Source organism: Falco biarmicus, chromosome 15, assembly GCF_023638135.1.
Source record: "Falco biarmicus isolate bFalBia1 chromosome 15, bFalBia1.pri, whole genome shotgun sequence".
Classification (NCBI taxonomy): Eukaryota; Metazoa; Chordata; class Aves; order Falconiformes; family Falconidae; genus Falco; species Falco biarmicus.
Genome location: NC_079302.1, coordinates 17,474,799 through 17,492,519, shown reverse-complemented (window position 1 = coordinate 17,492,519; position 17,721 = coordinate 17,474,799). Strand labels below are relative to the sequence as shown.

The window sequence follows — 17,721 nt, the reverse complement described above, 5'->3', positions numbered from 1 at the left end:
TAATTAGTTAATGTTTGTAAAGCACTTTGAAGATGAAAAGCCCTATATAAGTTCTAAGTGTTATTATCTCTAGAGACTGGGGTTCAATTCAAAGGTGCTTAATTACATATGCCATAAATTAGACTTAATGAGTTGTGGAATCATACGCTTTATGCGATGCATGCAGGTTTCTCAGCTAACTAGGCCTCGTGGTCTGCTGCAGTACTTCTTTAGGTATTCAGAGCTGTTAAGAAAAATTACATAAAAATAGTGCAGATAATTTCTAAAAGTAATTGGATTGCATTTCAGTACTACTTAGGACTTGGTGAAGCAAATTGCCAGGAGCTTTGCTCTGCTGCATCTAGGGATTTTCCAGTAACCAGCCTGAAATTGCTGGAGGTAACATTATTGGTTTTAAATTGGGGTATAGCCACAATTCTATTTTTCAATTCTGATCCATATTTTGCCTTAGCAGAAGGGAGCTGAGGAGTATTAGTATGACTGCTGCCCTTCCAGTTTCACAAGAAAAGAGTAAGAAGTTAGAAATACCATAACCTTCATACACCTGAAATTTCCTGTCAGGGCCGAGCACCACCTGGGGTTGGATTGTGTTCCCAAGCCTAAGAAAAGCAGTTCCCATCTCTAGAGATACTATCGTATAACTTACCAGAAGCCATTACAGGCGGGTAAGGTGCAAAAAGGGGAAGCAACAGTTATAGGAAAATGCGGTTTCATTGGCTTTGCAGAGCTGAGAGTTTCCATGTTATGTCACAGACACGTTTGTGGCCAGAAAGCCACAGCGTTTGCCCTGCCCCAGACCAGGCATGGGGTGGCTTCTCCCGGTCACTCCTCAGCCAGCGGAGTCCCGAGCAAGAGCCATCCAGCAGGACCGCTCACCTGTCCTGGAGGGGCTCCCATCTGCTCCTGCAGCAGAACAGCTCCGTTTTACCTTGGGCCTTTCATAGCCATAGAGAGAGGCAGGATTTATCCTGCGTATAAATGTTAGAAGTGATTGTGTTCATTAGTACCACCTAAGTAGATTGGGAAAACTAATTAATTGCAATTTACCAGAAGTGTCTCTAACAGACTTACTTTAAAGTATTTATCCCAAAGTGAAAGTCGCTTGATTTTGTTCGCGTTTATTGTAAGCATCTGCAGACTGTCTTCCAGGGGAAAATGTATTTTTGAATGCTGCAGACAATTGAAACTGGTGAGCCTACTGTCTGGAGAAAGCATCTGTAACCGCAGCCAAAAGAGGAACGAGATTTCCGACATTCTTTCAAGACATATGTTTGAAGCATGGGTTCCCATCACTTTCAGAGTGACTTACAGGCCATTTTCTTTATATAGATTTAGACAAGTCGGTGTGGGCCTGGATTCATCTTGAAAAATGCCTTTGTGATTTCTCCCTCATCCATTTTCTCCTGTGTTATGTTATTGCTTATTTTGAATAGGGATGTGTTCTCAAAACACTTTAAATGGGATGAAGTGTACTTTTAGACTGTTTTTATTGCTCACGTTTCTGTATTACTAAGTGGATCTAGACTTACACCTTAATTACTGGGTTGCATCTCCTTCAGAAACACGGTAACAGTTTTGCTGAATACTTTTCATATATTCTAATAAGTAGGAACTTCACATGAATGCTGATTTGAGCTCCAAGTTGTGGTTAAACATTTTAATAGCGTAGCAAACTTATCAACCAACCTTTCCTTCCCCACCCTACCCCCTTCCCTTTTTACAATGGGCAGATTTTTATCTGACTGGCTCGTGACTTGGGGATTTTTACAAGCAGGTTTGGGAACTTGTCAAATATTTTGAAATGTGAGTCTGAAAGCAAATAAAAAAAAAATCTTTATACAGTGAATATCAACTGGGCAGAATTTTGACTTGCTGAAGTCCATACAGGATATTATTCTCTAACCTAGCACTACTTAACTAGAAGTTACCAGTCCAATTCCTTTTTTTAATACCCCAAGACATCATGAATTCTGGCAAAACTCCATTGAGGTACTGAATCAATGGAGTTGTAAGACCCTCTTCCTTTCTAAACTACCACAGCCTTTTGCCAAAGGCCATAAGAATATTCATATTGCTATTATTTCATCTGGGAATTTTAACTCTGTCTCTTTTCCTCCTCTGTTTCCAAGATTTTAGTGACTGACATACTCTAGCAGTGATATCACTACTGCTTACACATCACTGAAGAAGCTTTCCAAGCAAATGAGCAAGTTACAAGCTGTAGCAGCTGCGCTGAGACATCGGGCAGGAGGAACACCTGTATGAAATTGTGAAAGTGCTTCTTTACAGCCAGGCCTTTGAGCTGACCAGGTGTGATAACTGCTGATAAAGGTGCTCTTTGAGAAAACAATTCATGGGTTACAAGAGGCATTAAATGTGCATGGAGAAACCTCTTGGTGAGTTAACACCCAACGAAGAACTCTGGGCACTTGGTGCTTGTGCTTGGTGACCCAGTTAGGAGTTTGACAAACACAGTCACCATCCTTCTGACTTGTGACTTCCCCAGTCATTTTCCTGTTTTAAGTCCCTAATTTAACAAAGCACTGATCTGTCTCTCTGAAAGCCTTTGACCGTGGAAACACTGCTCATGAGGTCTGGAAGGCTTCTAAGATCATTACTGCCTTCAGCTTCCCCTCCCTGTCTGTGAGCCAGGGGTTATCACAGGTCAGCTGTGGAACGGAAAGTGTGGCAGTAAACTGTGGGGTAAGCCCAGATTTTATATCGATGTGTCTGATTTTTATACTGGGCTGGATGAAAAGCATCCATCCCTTCCAACAGAATATGGTGCAGATATACGTGAATCATCAGAAACTTGTTGATACCTGGTGTTTATTTCAGTGGACCTGTGGATCCATGGACTTTGTTTCAGCAGGCTTGAAAAGGTTACTTTTCTAACTTCATGTGGTCCCTTGCATGATCCTTGAATTTCTTTCTCTCTGCAGTCAAAATGTGGTGCAGAAAGGAAGAAAATCATACACAAAATGAAAAAAAAAAAACAAACACAAAAACACATAAAGATTGAGCTGTTGGTCTTAGCAGGGAAAGGGTGGGAAGCACAAAGGGTGCTCAAAAGTACTAGTATCGCCAGTGTGATATGGTTTAAATTTTAAACACATGTAAAGCTTTTTAAAATCATGCTAATTAATTTCTGTTGTTCAATATTACTGTAATATCCGTTACAGTGCTGGGAGTAACAGCTTAATGCAAAAGCATTGAGAATTAGGTTCATAGATATTTAATTCCAGAAGTACTGTTGTGATACCAAATATTTTGTTCTCTTGCACAGATGTTCCTTCAGCAAGAAGCTCTGTCCTCTGTGGCTGAATAAGAGTATGCCTCAATTTAACTCTCAGTTAAGTAAAAAATTCTATTTTGAATGTTACTTAAGCTTAAGTTTAGTCATGTCTGTAAATCCATTGTGTTTGATGGCTGAGACTAATAAGCCTGGAGTTAACAACAATCTGAAGTGTTGTTCTGAACCAGGGTTTGATCAGACAACATGTGACAAAGCACATGTGCACACCAACACTTCTATTAAAGTTTTCTCAGGAAATAGGCAATGAAATTAATTCATAAGTATTTGTCAGGAAATCTGCTTCACCATGACTAAGCCTTTACAGTTAAGCCTAAACTTAGTTTTGCACTAGGTGTTGATTGAAATTTTGACTTAAGTAAAAGCACAGTCCGTGACTGTATGCATCTAGCAAGAGATTTATTAATTGAGGTGGTCAAGTCACACTGTTGCCTGAAAGCTTTTAGGCTTAAAAATGAACAAGTCCATAAAGCTGGAGTTTGTCATGGAAACATCATCACACTAACTAATTGGTGTTATTCGTTCACCCCATTAGAGTAATTATTTGTAATTGTTATTATTGTAGCATATGTCCAGCACTTAACAGTGCATATTACTGAGAAGAGCTGGATTATTCATCAGGAGAAACTGAGAAATTGAGTTGAAAGTGCCAAATCAGGCAGGCAGATGGAATTATCTCATGTGGCATTCACTCTTAAAGAATTTACATTTCTTTCTCTCACTTCCTCATACATGCAAACAAGGAAGCAAACAAACGCTATCTCCTAGTTTCACAAGAAACGAGTAAGAAGTTAGAAATACCATAACCACTGAAAGACAGCTTGAATATAGAAACACTTTGGTTTGAAGACACCCAGTCTTCAAGGGTACATTCATTTTCTCTGGCACTAAGAGGTACTTCTGACCTACCGAGATGCGCTCCCGTGAGCAGTGAGTTCTGACCCAGCGTCACTGGGAGAGGTAGAAACAGCCATTTGGTCAACAGTGAGCAAAGATCAAATCCATAGAGAGTTTCAACCATTACATGTACTCCTCTTCTAGTAGAAAATAATAAGGGTATATACGGAAAACCTATCACCCTTGTTTTTTCAGAAACCCCAAATCCTGCAGAGTTGTTTTGGATTAAAAGGAAGGAAAAGGATGGGAGTCTTGTCTGAATGTCATGTAGATTGTTTGATCTCCTTCCATTAAAAGAGTCATAACTAATGAGGAATCTGATTCTAAAATTGTTCTTAAAAATAGATCACATCAGCTGTGTATTTTTGATTTCCATTGCACTGATGATGTGATTCACGCTAATGTGATTTAAGAGTCAGAATTAAAAAATATTCAAAACCTGCAATTGTTTCATCGTTGTTTCCTGAGAGGAACCTGAGGTCCTTTGAAACTTTGCTCAGAATTACTCAAGATTATGCAAAAATACCCTCTTACTTTTGCATTAATTTGCTTACAGTTGGCTTTGTATTAGCCTTTAAAAAAAATGATGCTACACCCATCTGCAGGCACTTAAGCTCAGTCTGCTAGAATGTAATGCTTGAGCTCACAATGAAAGCTGCAACAATTGTTTGCCCTCACAATATGAAAGGAAATATAATGAAGGGTTCAGAATGGACTGACTGTTGCAAATCAAGACTTCAAAATCTCTGTTAAACTACTTTTTGTTCAGTATCTTTTATTACAAGAGGCACTTCCCACAGATACAGATATTTGGGAGCAAACCCATAATACTGAATGTTCGTATTCTGTTGATGATGAAGCAGCATTATTGCCTTTCCAGTGTCACTAAAATGAAAGTTTACACCAATTTTTTAAAATGGGTGTAGGGGGTATCTTGCATAACAAAGATCTCAAACAGCTACGTTTAGCCTGTTAGCCTGAATGTGATAGTTAATATGCTGATGTTAAGAATGTGCTTGAAGAAAAAAGCTCTTGGCTAGGCTTGACTTACTAAAGGGGAAATAAATGTCAAAGTGAAGAAGATAAAATCATAATACAAATGTATTAATATAATAAAGTATACTGAAGATATTGCCTCTCTGATATTTGTTATTAAAGGGGATGGTATGCATTTCCATACTGGATAAAAAGGTTCCCTGTAATAAAATATTCTGTTCCCCATCTTACACTGAAAACATTTTATATAAAATGGATAGAAAGTTGTTCCTTCCTTGTTTTAATGCCTAAGATCAGTGTCCACTGAATGACATATCATGTCATCCTATGGTTTGACATCATATGTCCAAGTAACTTGTGGGAAATAATGGAAAGAGCTTTTTAAAGGCTGAAAAGAGGTGACAGCCTGGAAGAAACTAATTAAAGTATGTTTTAAAGAACTATGTCTCTTAAGATCTTTCATTAAAAAACAAGCTCAATGTAAAATAAAATAGAGTAAGAGGATGCTGATGTCCCTGCAGCAGCAGAAGTCCGAGTGCAGATTTTTTATGCTTAAGTGATTCAGATATCTTGGTTTGGCAAATGAAAACTTTGTCTTGCTATAAGTAATTTTTACCATCTGGATTTGCATATACGTATGATATCTGTTATATTAATTATATCTATTTTCACAGGTATAGACAGACGTACCCCAGAGTTGTGGCACCCATTCACAGATCAAGCAAGCCTGTGCAGCTGTGTTTTGATCAGTGGAAAGGTTTCCTGGCATCCAAGAACTGAAATCACCTTTTAGGTATGACAAATGCATCTAAGTATCTAGCAAGTGAAAATCAAGGGTTTCTGTAAGGAAGGAGTAAGAAAACCTACCACAAAAAATTAAAAGTAAAATAACCTTTAATAATTGCAACAATGCAAACCCAATTGTAGGCATTGCTCTCAGTTGGCATTTAGCCATCCATCATTTGATAGCTCATAAAGCTGATTTGTGCTCTTCCCTCCTGTCCCTGTTTCCAGGAGCTGTTGGCCTCTTTTCACCACTCCTTTCCCATAGGCATATATGACTGGGACCCAAACACTCTTTTGTCCCTTCCTCTGGAACTCTGCTCTTTATCACATGGGGAAAGGGGAGTTTTGTGAGCAGCTTGCTTTCTTCTTCATTGTTGAGTGCCACTTCTAAACTCTGTCGATAGACACTTGGAAGGTATCTAAAATGCTAGGCAAGGAAACAGGTATAATCCAGAGGAAAACTGACCTTGATTGAATAGGGTCAAAATGCTTCAACCACCTCTTTCATGTGAAACTCCTCATTTACAGACTCGCACTTCTTCCATTGTAGCTTAGGTTTGACATAAATATGTGTGGGATCTGTGTTAGTCTTAAAGATAAGAAGTTTGGCTAAATGTACTGAATTCTGTGGCTAATCAAACTCTTTGTGTAGAACAACACACAACTGTTCCTTCCCTCAAAGAGTTTTGAGAGCACCAAAATTGATTTTCAGAAATCCAGTTTGGGTATTCCCCAGTAGACGGGTTAAAGCTCCAAATTCTTAATTCCCAGGTCTAATTGTATATGTTAATTAAGCTCCTGAGGAAACAAAAAAGTACTGACCTCGAAATTGTGTGTCTAAGAATTGGAACTTTCATCTTAGGGTTTAGAAATTTAAGGCTGTTCTTAGAAACATTTAAAGTCAGCAAGCCACCAAAGGCTTTTGAAGGAAATTCTTGTGGTCATTTCCAGACTTGTTCAGCACAGATATTTCTTGAGCTTTCTGGCGCTGCCTGTTATCCCGGGCCATTTTTGTTGAGTAGGCTAAGAATGGAGATTTACCAAAATATTTGATGAAGTTTTACATAGACTGTGTCCCAAGCATTTATTTGCTATGTTATACACCTCTTTTAACTAAATGTTGTTTGTTGTTATGGGAACCCATTCTAATGAAAGCTTCCTGACCCATGAAAATGTTAGCCAACCAACAAAGTTTGCAGCTTTCAACTAATTCTCAGTACTGTTTTCATATTCTTTAAACAGCATCTTTCACATTGTCCAAAACCACAGATGGCTCAGGACTGACTTTCTTTCTCATCATTAAGGATGATTTATATCACACCAGCAGTAAAAAGGGACCTGCAAAAAGTGTAGATGTAATTAGAAGCACTTTAATATCCTTTTACACTATCGGAGTAGCAGAGAGGAATCTTAAGCCTGTCCTAAACCCTTCTGTTTCTTTGCTGGGAAGTGCTTCAGCTAGGACTGATGTAGAATGGGAACTGGGAATTCCTCCCCTCTGGTTCCTGAGCTGCTGAACAACAGCTACACCACCACACTCAGCACAGGCATGCTCCTTCACATTTATCTTAGGTTAGCACATTCCTTTATTTAACTGTCTCTGATCTGACTATATCTGATGATTCCTTCATCTCATTTTCACTTAACCTTTTGCCCTCTACACAGACTAAGCATCCTATCGGATATCTCCCAAGAGACGTCCTTTTCCCCCCACTCCCCCTTCCTCTACTCTTTCTCCAATTTAGGTGCTTTATGCCACTCCTGATAATTTACCTGATTACATGGAAGGAGCTGTAGATCTTTTTATAATTGCTGTTTTACTTAAAACATTGATTCTTTAGCTCCTGCCTGTTTTCAGGTCATCACACCTCATTGGAGGTTTCCCTGGTTTAATGAGCAACTCAGAAACCATAGAGAGGACCAGAGGATAAGGGTCATTGTACCTTCTTATATTTGAAAGCCGCTCCATAGAATCCGCAAGAGGATTCTTGGCACCTGCCTAGTTAAACTGGATGCCCAATGTTATCTCTCCAGGCAAGTAAGATTCTGGCAATCACCATAGTCCTATTTCACTTGCTCTCAGTCTTTTTGACACAAACACATTAATTCTCCCAAGCTCCTTTGGCAGCTGTAAGAAGTTCTCTCTTTTTTTTAATATGATTGATAATATTGAATATTTCTTTTAACCTTTTACTGCCATTGCTGGGCTAGGTGATAGTTTCTCTATTCAGATGTTAATCTCCAGCATGCAGTAGCACATCTTCCAATCACCTACTCATTATGGGGCTCATTTGTAAAATGCTGCTGTTTAATTTACAACTGCCTGCGAAGCTCCACCTAGCATTAGCCCTACAACATATAATGTCATTCTCCAACACCCCCACTGTCAAAGGTCACATAAAGCAAACCATTGCTTTATACAGAGACTCCTTCCAGTTTAACACAGAAGGAATGGCAGCCCCTGGGCAAAATTTAACTGTATCATTTCATATGATGCACTGGAAAGACATACGTCGTGGAAAGGGTGCCAATGACACAGGTTCTCTGGTTCAGTGCAGGAAATGACCAACTGAAATGTACTGGCAAAAAACGTCATCATTTTCTTCACTTCCAATTTCTCAGGGGGAAAAAAATAAAAAGGTTGTCTGAGGAGACACAAATATATAAAACCAAAAAGACCTCCCAGGCGAACTTGAAATGTGTTCAAACTACACATCCACTCCTTGCTCCCTAGAACCCAGTAAATATTTCTTTGGCCCCACAAAGTATTTTAGTCTGAACCCAGGAAACCTCAGATTGACCTTGGAAATAAGATTTCTCGTTTTCAAAGTAAATCTCAGCCACATTACTGGAGGAGTTGCACTCTTCTGATTGAAACATATAAAACTTGTCTCTTTTGGCAAATAGGGTAGATTATACTGTGGGGAATCCATTGTTTTCCCAATTAACTGACCATAGGCACTTTCAAACTCTTTTCCTCAACTTTTATACCCCAGTACAATGTTGGTGGCAAGGTTAAAATATCTATTTTAGGCCATTAGGGCAAGGTTAAGACTGTGTAAAGCAGTAGAGCCTATCTCAGTGGAGATACACTGACCTACCTTGCTGAGCATCTGGTGCATGTCTCTGCAGAGATTCTGTTCTGTCTTCTCTTCAGGCTGTACTGGATGGTTTAACAGCATTTGGTGTTGTAGTGTCCTTTTAGCTTACCTTGAATCCCGTTTGAGATTTTAGATTGCATATGTCTGGATTTGCTTAACTTTGTCAATTTATTTTCTTCTGATGTTTTTCTCCTCTGCCAGCTGTGTTAACTCTTCTTTCACCCAAGACAAGATCTCACTCCCCGATGGGATATAACAAAAATATGCTTTTGTAACAGTCTTTGACATCATCTTCTGACAATGTCCGACTCGTATTCAGGTATAAATTTCCTAGGTCCGGTTATCAGTTCCCTGTACAAAAGTATAAATGCATGTTCCACATGGAAGGTAAGGATGAGAAAGGTCTCAAATTCCTCTTCTGATGACTGGTTGATGTCTGTCACCTGATGCTGAAAATCATTGTGACCACAGCCTTCCTTTTAACATCGTAGCTGCTTTGAGGGCCTTCAGATATAAGGACCTTTTGTCCAAGTCTTGTTTAAAACAGACAAAAACAGTAAAAATGGGCACTTCAATTGGCATCTGCTGTGTTAATTGAATTTAACTTGGGTTTACTTCTGACAAAAAACCAAATGCAGTATTGGGTGTTAGATAAAATAAGATGATGCTCTTTATAAATGAGGCTTTTAGTTTTTGCTTCAGCTTGAGACACTCACTTGAGGCCAACCAGAAGCATTGAAATGCTGTCAGCTAGTGTTTCACAGAGGCTTCTGGTCCAGGGCACCACCGCAGACATCCAGCTGCCCAGGACGTGGCCCTCGCACCCTCACCGTGTCCTGCTGACTCCTGTGTGTGCTCAGGGCTACACTAGGTTGTGGGTTGTAGCCATGTGGCGTGGATTTAAGAGCTCTGTGGGGCTCAGGTAATATTCATACATCTGAAAAGGACAGTGTTATTCAAACAGAATGAACCTTTGAACTTTGTTAGTTTTTTGGTATGACGTTAAGGCTCAGATTTATAAAACCAAAACAGAACAAAACCAAAGTGTGTTTGCTTTCATTCCGTTTTCTGATTTTGCACTAAATTGTCAGCAAAGCAGACCTTTTACCTATAAACAGATGGCACACGATTCTGTGGGATTTTCCCACATTTGATGAACACACATCAAGTCCATTTACATGAGCATGGAAAATATTAAAATGACTACCAGGTCTGTGTAGTGTAAGACACCTGGAGCACATTGCTGCCAGCAAGCTTCTGAGGTGGGGATATTCTGGCACACAGTCACGGTTCTGGGGACTGGGCCATTTTTGACTCAGGTTATTGCATCTTTTGACACCTAAAGACATGTTCACCTCTGACCCAGAAACATCTGCAACGTCAAACTATAAAAAGGGGAATGGAAATGTAGGCTTTTTTTTTTCCCTTACTGTTATTTTTATTTTCTATTGAAAAGGGTTTTAAAAGGCCTATGAAATGTAAAATTGCTTTTTTGCCATAGTTGCAAAACTCATTTCACTTTTTATCTGAGATGCGCTTGTAGCAAATTTCCAGAGCTGAAAAACCAATACAATAACCCACTTTGAGGACCACAGCCCAGAGCACTGAGCACAGCACAGCCTGCGTCTCTCAGTGCTTGGGGCAAGTGGGGCAACCGCCTCAGTGGCCAGCCTTGTCCTCACGCTGGCACCATTCACCCTGACTTTTTTCGCAGCAGTATGGATTGCCTGCAAAGTCCTTGCATATTTTGACTTTCCTTCCTAAACTAACTCTGACTGGTTTTTACTCACCAGACCATAACTTTTGCTCCTTCTGTGCAGGCAATATATATAAACATCTGGGCCATTGCTGCTGCTCCTCTGACACGGCCCATCATCAGAATGCTAGTTCTACTGGTGACTGCACAGGTGACTGTAGTTTCTTATATGAGATATCTATATACCAAATTAAGTCTTTCTTTCACCTTTCTTGTTATGACTTGCTCCTGCAATTTATATGCATGCTTTTTTTTTTTATTTATTTCATTTTTCCTAACTTTTGGCTGCAAAAAATTGAGCTGGGACCTTTTTGTGTGTCAGTTTGCCCTCCTGTAGAATGAATTTGCATGGTTTGTAGTAGAATGTAACTATCTTTGGATGAACGGCACTATAGAATTCCCCAGAATTATTATTTTGACTTTTAGCTATGGTATAATGTAGTCAATTTTTTGTTTCATTTAATGTGAAAGGTAGTATATAGGGCAGAGCAACATGCTATGTTGATAGATGGGGTATTGCTGTGATTGAGTTTGCCAAAAATAACACATTTCTCCTTGGAAAAAAAAACTTTGGAAAAGTTTCTCTTTTCTGAGTTACAGGCATTTTATGTTAGAGCCTTAGAGCTGATTCTGTCTCTCCTAAGTTATAAACCCTTATGGATGTACCATAAAGATGTCCACCTAATGCAGAGAAAAGCAGATTAATTGATCACAGTAATATATTCTTATCCACTGAATAAGAACATTCCACACATTGTTTCTTGTTTTGTTTCTGGCTTGTAAATCTTCATTGTAGAATACAAATGAAAATGACCCAAATATGTATTATTTATGAATAGGACTCTCAGATATTATGCTTTAGATTGATTGTGTTAGACAGGATAGAACAGAAGCACAATAAGTCAATGAAAAATAAAAAGCAGCAAAAATGTTTCATGCTAAAAATGTAGTTCTAGTGACACCTCTTATATAAAGGACATTTCCAACACATTGACATTTATATTTATCATGGCTGTGCGTGTGATTTACAGTTGTCTGAGGTACTGAATATCAGGAATATCCATGCACATACACACCCCTTTTGAATGATGGTAAGCCATAGACTGCTGCATTGCCCCTTATACAGCAAGCTTTTCCTCCCCTTTTTATTTTTCTTCTCTAGCTTCAGGGATGCAAAGGAAGCAGTAGATCAATAGGGTGTCTTGACTGAAGTTGCCTGCAGCACTTCCATTTCTCAGACTGGACACTGATGCTAACTATCAATAGCAATAAGAGGCTGTCTCAGACAGAATTAAGGCTCCTTCTTCTGCATGGCTGTCTGGTGCTTGCTGATAAACATCTTGTGCACAGGATTGCAACAAATAAACCATTTCAAGTGTGCAAACTAGCCACTGTCATTCTTCCTATTGATACTTGCTGTGGGGCGAAGGGGCCAATAGTTATTTTCATACAGCTGATAACACATTAGATAAGGGTACAGATGGATAATAGTACAAAGGCATAATGCTATAAAGTGTGGAAAGATCATTGATGAGAGTCTCTGTGCTCCTGTAGAAACCCTGAGACAACAAAAGACAAAAATATTGACTTATGTTTAAACTACTTAAGAGAAGCTACAGCTAAATTTAACTAATTGTTAACCTCTGGTTTTTAGGCAATGTCAAAGATACCCTGCCAAGCTATTTTATTCAGATATTATCCATTTTTGCCACTCCTGGATTTGCAAGTTTACTCAGGAAATAAAAGCTAACGGGGGCTGGGTGCAGCTATGGTACAGATGGGGAGGTGTTGGGCAGCATCATGGTCACTTGCCTTTTGAACTGAGCTATACACCACACTCGAGGTTGCTAATTTTGGAAGAACTGAGCCTCTTTAGCCTCCCTCCCTGCAAAAAATCAATTTCTCAACTGATCTATAGCTCTGTCGTGCATTCCTTTTTCAGCCTGAATAAGGATGAAGAATCAAGTTCTCACCCACCCACATGAAATCACCATTAAAATACTCTGGCCCAGATCTTCCTGGTGGTAAGTCCTGTTATAACTCTGCTTAAGTCAGATATTATCCAGTAGATTTATGCCAATTTGCCTCAAATGAAGAGCTCACATGTTAATCAGGGTTTATTTCTCATTTAATTCTGTTTTAACTGAGTAAGGTGAGGGAAGTGGTTCAGATGCTCTGCTGGAAAATCAACAGAGCCTTATTTCATATCTTCCCTATGCGGAGCTCTAACCATTTACAGGAGCAAACAATTTGGCTCTGAGACATCCCCAGCTTTTTATGAAGTGGTGCTTTTCAGATAAGAAGGCTGGTTTGCTGAGGGAAATCTCAGTGATCCATTTTGAGTTTCAGACCATCCTAAACAAAATGCTTAAATAACATTGTTTTCACCCATAATAATGTTTATGTTAAATCTAACAAAGGCTGATGGGTTTTATAAGATGAGATTATTTTGAAGATAGTTCTGATGTTGCTGAATGCTTAAATTAGGATGGTTGGTGAGAAAATAAACCAGAGCTTCCAAGACTATAGGGACACGGGTTATGAATAACCCTACTAAAAATATTTCCATAAGAAGAGCCCTGAATATATGTCTATGAATACATGTGTTGGCTTTGAAATAAGTGAAAGAAAATGTTAACTGGAATTTAAGTTAGGAAAAAAAAAAAAATCACACCACACTACAGCTTGTGGAGTAATCACTTTCTGATAGACATTTTCACTTTTTTGGGTCTCTGTACCATTTGCTGCAATCAGACTTGCCCACCGCACAAAAGTAGTATTGAGGGTGGAATAGTTAATGTGTGTAGACTGCTCGGGATCACTGCTGTTATTAATTGTCCTCCAGTATAGAACATGTACATTTTACATTAATACGCTGATTAGCGAGGCTAGGCAGGCAGTTTCTAGCTAGGGAAGCTGGAATTTCAGGAATAGCTTGGCTCTTCCCTTTGATTACTTTCTGGCTAGAGAGTTGGAGTCAAACTAATTCTCTCTGTAAACATTGCTGGCCATTCATGTACAGTGCATTGCGTGAATCGGCACTGGACAGGCAGACGGGTGCACATTCAAAAGCCCAGATGAAAATCACTGTTTCACTGTAGGCAGTATAATCGCTGCACAAGGAAGGGTCATATCTGTCCTCCGTAGGCAAAACTCCCGCTTCACAAAAAAGGAAGGTTGCCTTAAGAAAGGGGAAAAGACAAGGGTCCTATTTGCTAATGAGCAATCCCCACCCTGCCCCCTAACAGTCAGCTTTCAACAAATATTTATACAGCTCAGGGATACAGCTATAGCCTCAGCATTTCAGCACAAATATTAGATCCCAGCCTCAGCTGGTCTAAATTGGCGCAGCCCTGTTGGCTTCGGTGGCATCACAGTGATTTACAGTAGCTGAGGGTCTCACTCCTTTCATTTTTGACTCGGTGCCTCTGACAGAGTATGCTCTGCGTGCTTCTTTCAGCTGAAGAGCTGATTAATTTTAAAGTAAAAATTAAATTAAATCCCAAGCCTTTCATGCTGTTAAAGTTTCTCCCCAGTTTTAAGTGGGGCTCAGCAAAAAGGAAGATATGTTAAAAGGTGGCCATGAGTTTTCTGTAGCACAACCGCACTCAGCTGAGCTGGGGCGCTAAGGCAGAAAGTCATTAAAATAAAAGATTTTTTAAAAATTGGCTCTTTTGTTAAAAAAAAAAACAACCAAAAAACAATTTATATATATATACACACATACATAAAATCTGGTTTTACGGCTCCCACTGAAGAATTCTATTGTGTATGTGAGTTTTAACAGCAGTTTTGCAGAGATAGAAGTACACAGTTGTGTATTGTAATATTTGTTTCTCAACATCACTCAGCCAGAATTCTTTAAAAAGATATGAAGTCTTCATTTTTTTCCCCAGTTTTTCAAGACAGAAAACTCTAGTAAAGCAATTTTTTTTTTCCCCAACGGTAAGTGACCTGGAGCTGGAGACAGAGAAATGGATTACATTACGTATTTTCTACACAAACATAGGGATTAATTGAAATGATTCCCCTGAATCTAAATAACTACTTTTTGGCAGCCTTTGAAGTTTAACGAATGTTTGCTCTTGCCATCGAATGTAGGTTTTGGGACACCCTGCAGGACCACTAAAACAAGATGATCTAAAGCTTTTTATATAAAATAAACCAAAGCCAAGATGTTTGTATTAGAGTTGTGAAGAAGGTGCAAGTATTTAAAAGTAGCTAATATTTTGTTTGACAAATTCTAAGTTAAAGATGCAGTTGTTCCCACATTGCTGTCAATGTCTATAGATTAGGGTCTATACGTTAACCACAGTTCTGATGATTTTGAAAGCAGACTTGATATAGAACAGGTCTTTCCTGTAGCTTGTGTGCTCTCCTAGGTCTGTTTGCTACTCTTTTAGGGACACAGAAAAGCTAGCTTTGCTCTTATCTTTCAGAATACATTTGGAATTCCTTTCAAATGTCTCTTATCAAAGTTGACAAGAAGTACCTATTACTTACAGACATTTTAATGCAGGTCTTCTGTAGAAGAAAATTAAATCAGGTCATGAGATGTAATAAACCAGATACAGGATTTCCAAATACATTTTATTTCTTTCATGGTTAATACTTTTTGATATGCACTATCGAAATGCTGCATAAATGTAAAACCTGGTTTGCCTCTGATGACTGTGATTGACTAAAACAGTAGGTAATATTCTTGGAGATATTTAGTTTCTGATAATTCTGCCATATAGATTTTCTCTGATTTTTATTTTTTTTTGTCATTTTTTTTTTCTGGAGGGCCATTTTCACATGTACAAAACCCCCTTGAAAACTAGGTATTTTTTATATCTAAAATTCACAGCATGTCTTGCTGTTAAATTGCCACCTTAGAGGCCTTTTTTAAATTTCATTGAAAATGCATATTAAATCAAAGTGATAGACACATGTAATGTAAAATGTCTGTCAACAATTAGAATCCCATTTGGAAGTTTGTAAAGCATAACAATTTAAAATGAATTTAAATTGAGAAGGAAAGTTTTTAGATTGAGAAGGAAAGTTTTAGTCTGCAGTATTGCAATTTTTTACAGAACAAATCCAGACTTTTTTGCCCTTTTCTGAGTGAAAGAGAAATAAAAGAGCCAGAGCTTCTAATGCAGTTATTCACCATCAAGTGTCAGTCAAGCAGTTTCATTCTTTCCACAATAAAGTCCAAATTATATTGGCTATTTGATTTTGAAAGATATAATAAAGTAGTAAATACACAAATAACATAGTCCAATGTAAAATTGTGTTGTCCTTTCATAGAATCATAGAATAGCCCAGGTTGGAAGGGACCTCAAAGATCATGTGGTCCAACCTTTCATTTTCAAGGAATCTGGAACGCATCGCAGTTGAGCCACTTGATCAGTTTGTGTGCTATATATTGAAAGTGCAACTGTTTTTATTGGGATAGACTCTCCAGTGACATCATGTAGTTTGAAAAAAATGCTTTAAGGGGAACTTTACAAAATTTCCTTTGTGTTCCTCTAAGATGATGACGTGTCAAGTTTTACACACAAACCTCCTGGACATCCTGGAAATCATAGGATCCACAGGGAAACGGGACCACTGGAGCACTGAGGCCAAGTGCCTCCAAGGCAGTTTTGGCCCTGGTCCTTTGCCGTGTGGCCCCACCACCAAGGACTTACCTACCTAAATGAGGATTGGGATTGGCAGTCAAAGGGTTACAAAGTCTGGGCTGACACCTGGATTTTCCCAAATTCCTGAGCCTGGCAAAATCTGGGGTTAGATTAGGGTTTATGGCTAATATTTATTGAATACAGTGTAAACATCTACAATATGATTTGTCATAAAATGAAAGTTTTTTCTATTAATTTCAAATTTTGTCGCATGTATTTATTTATAGTTTCATAACATGCATGTTTTCAAGCAGAATTCCATAATGTCATCTTTCTACACTGAAATTAGTATAATCTTCTAGATATATGCCAGTGCTTCAAGCATAGAACATTGCATTTCCCGTAGTGATACATAGCTCCTTTAAGCAGATACACTTCCAGTGCTGATATACTTGTGTGTAATTCTTCCAGATTAAATTCTGGCTGTTCCTAGACATTCCAGTTATCACTTTGATTGATTTTATGAGAATGACAATAAGGAAGCAGAATAATAGGAAATGCAAAGCATATTCTACAGCTCATTTCTGAAAGGAGAGTCAATCCCGTGAGAACTTTCTGTGTCGTGTTAGTGGTTACAATTATCGCAAAAATAATTGTGTGCTATCACAAAAAAAAATGGATGCAAATTGCCAGTAACAGTTTTTGCCTTTGGTTATTTAGTATTTGTGTCATCTTTGAGTAATCCCCTTGAAGAGCCGAGATTACCTGTGATTAGCAGATTTGAACAGGTGGTTTAAGGAGCTCTACTCCTGAACTGTCATAGTAGTTTTGCTTAGAGAAGCGGTGAGTGCTTTCCCAGTCACCAGCAAGCAATTCCTGCAGGCTTCCCTGAATATGGCAGCCAGCCCCAGTTACAGGATTTTGTTGCTCTAGGCAAAACATTAAATGTAGGCCCCTCACGAGGCACCGTCGCTAGCACAAGAAAGTGTTACTAAACATTTTGCAGCCCTAGGCAGCTGCATGCGTTTCGTGGCTGGTGGTGGCAGTGCTGGCCCAGAATGTACATTTACCTATCTCTCCCCCATTAGGCTCACTCCATCTCACTTTTTACCTTTGCACTGAGTTTACCTAATTGCTTCTGCTCAGTGTGACTTCCATCGCTGACAACTGGCTGGTCTTGTCCTGCTTTAGAGCAATCCATTACCAGTGGGGCAAAGGAGCAGCAGGACTGGCAGCCCTTGGAGAGCAGCAGCGGCTGAAATTGAA

General features: G+C 38.9%; 1 protein-coding gene across 2 annotated transcripts in view; it reads left to right on the top strand.

Moving 5' to 3' along the window:
• The first annotated feature begins 5,876 nt into the window (after nucleotides 1–5,876).
• SALL1 (spalt like transcription factor 1) overlaps nucleotides 5,877–17,721 on the top strand; it is a 36,269-nt gene continuing 24,424 nt past the window's right edge. The window contains exons 1-4 of one of the 2 annotated variants that reach the window (XM_056360755.1): nucleotides 5,877–5,999; nucleotides 9,295–9,412; nucleotides 10,914–11,000; nucleotides 12,792–12,873. The gene's annotated coding sequence lies outside the window, so the exon portion shown is untranslated. Of the gene's footprint in view, nucleotides 6,000–9,058; nucleotides 9,413–10,913; nucleotides 11,001–12,791; nucleotides 12,874–17,721 lie in introns of those variants that run through there. The other variant, XM_056360754.1, reaches the window with a different exon arrangement.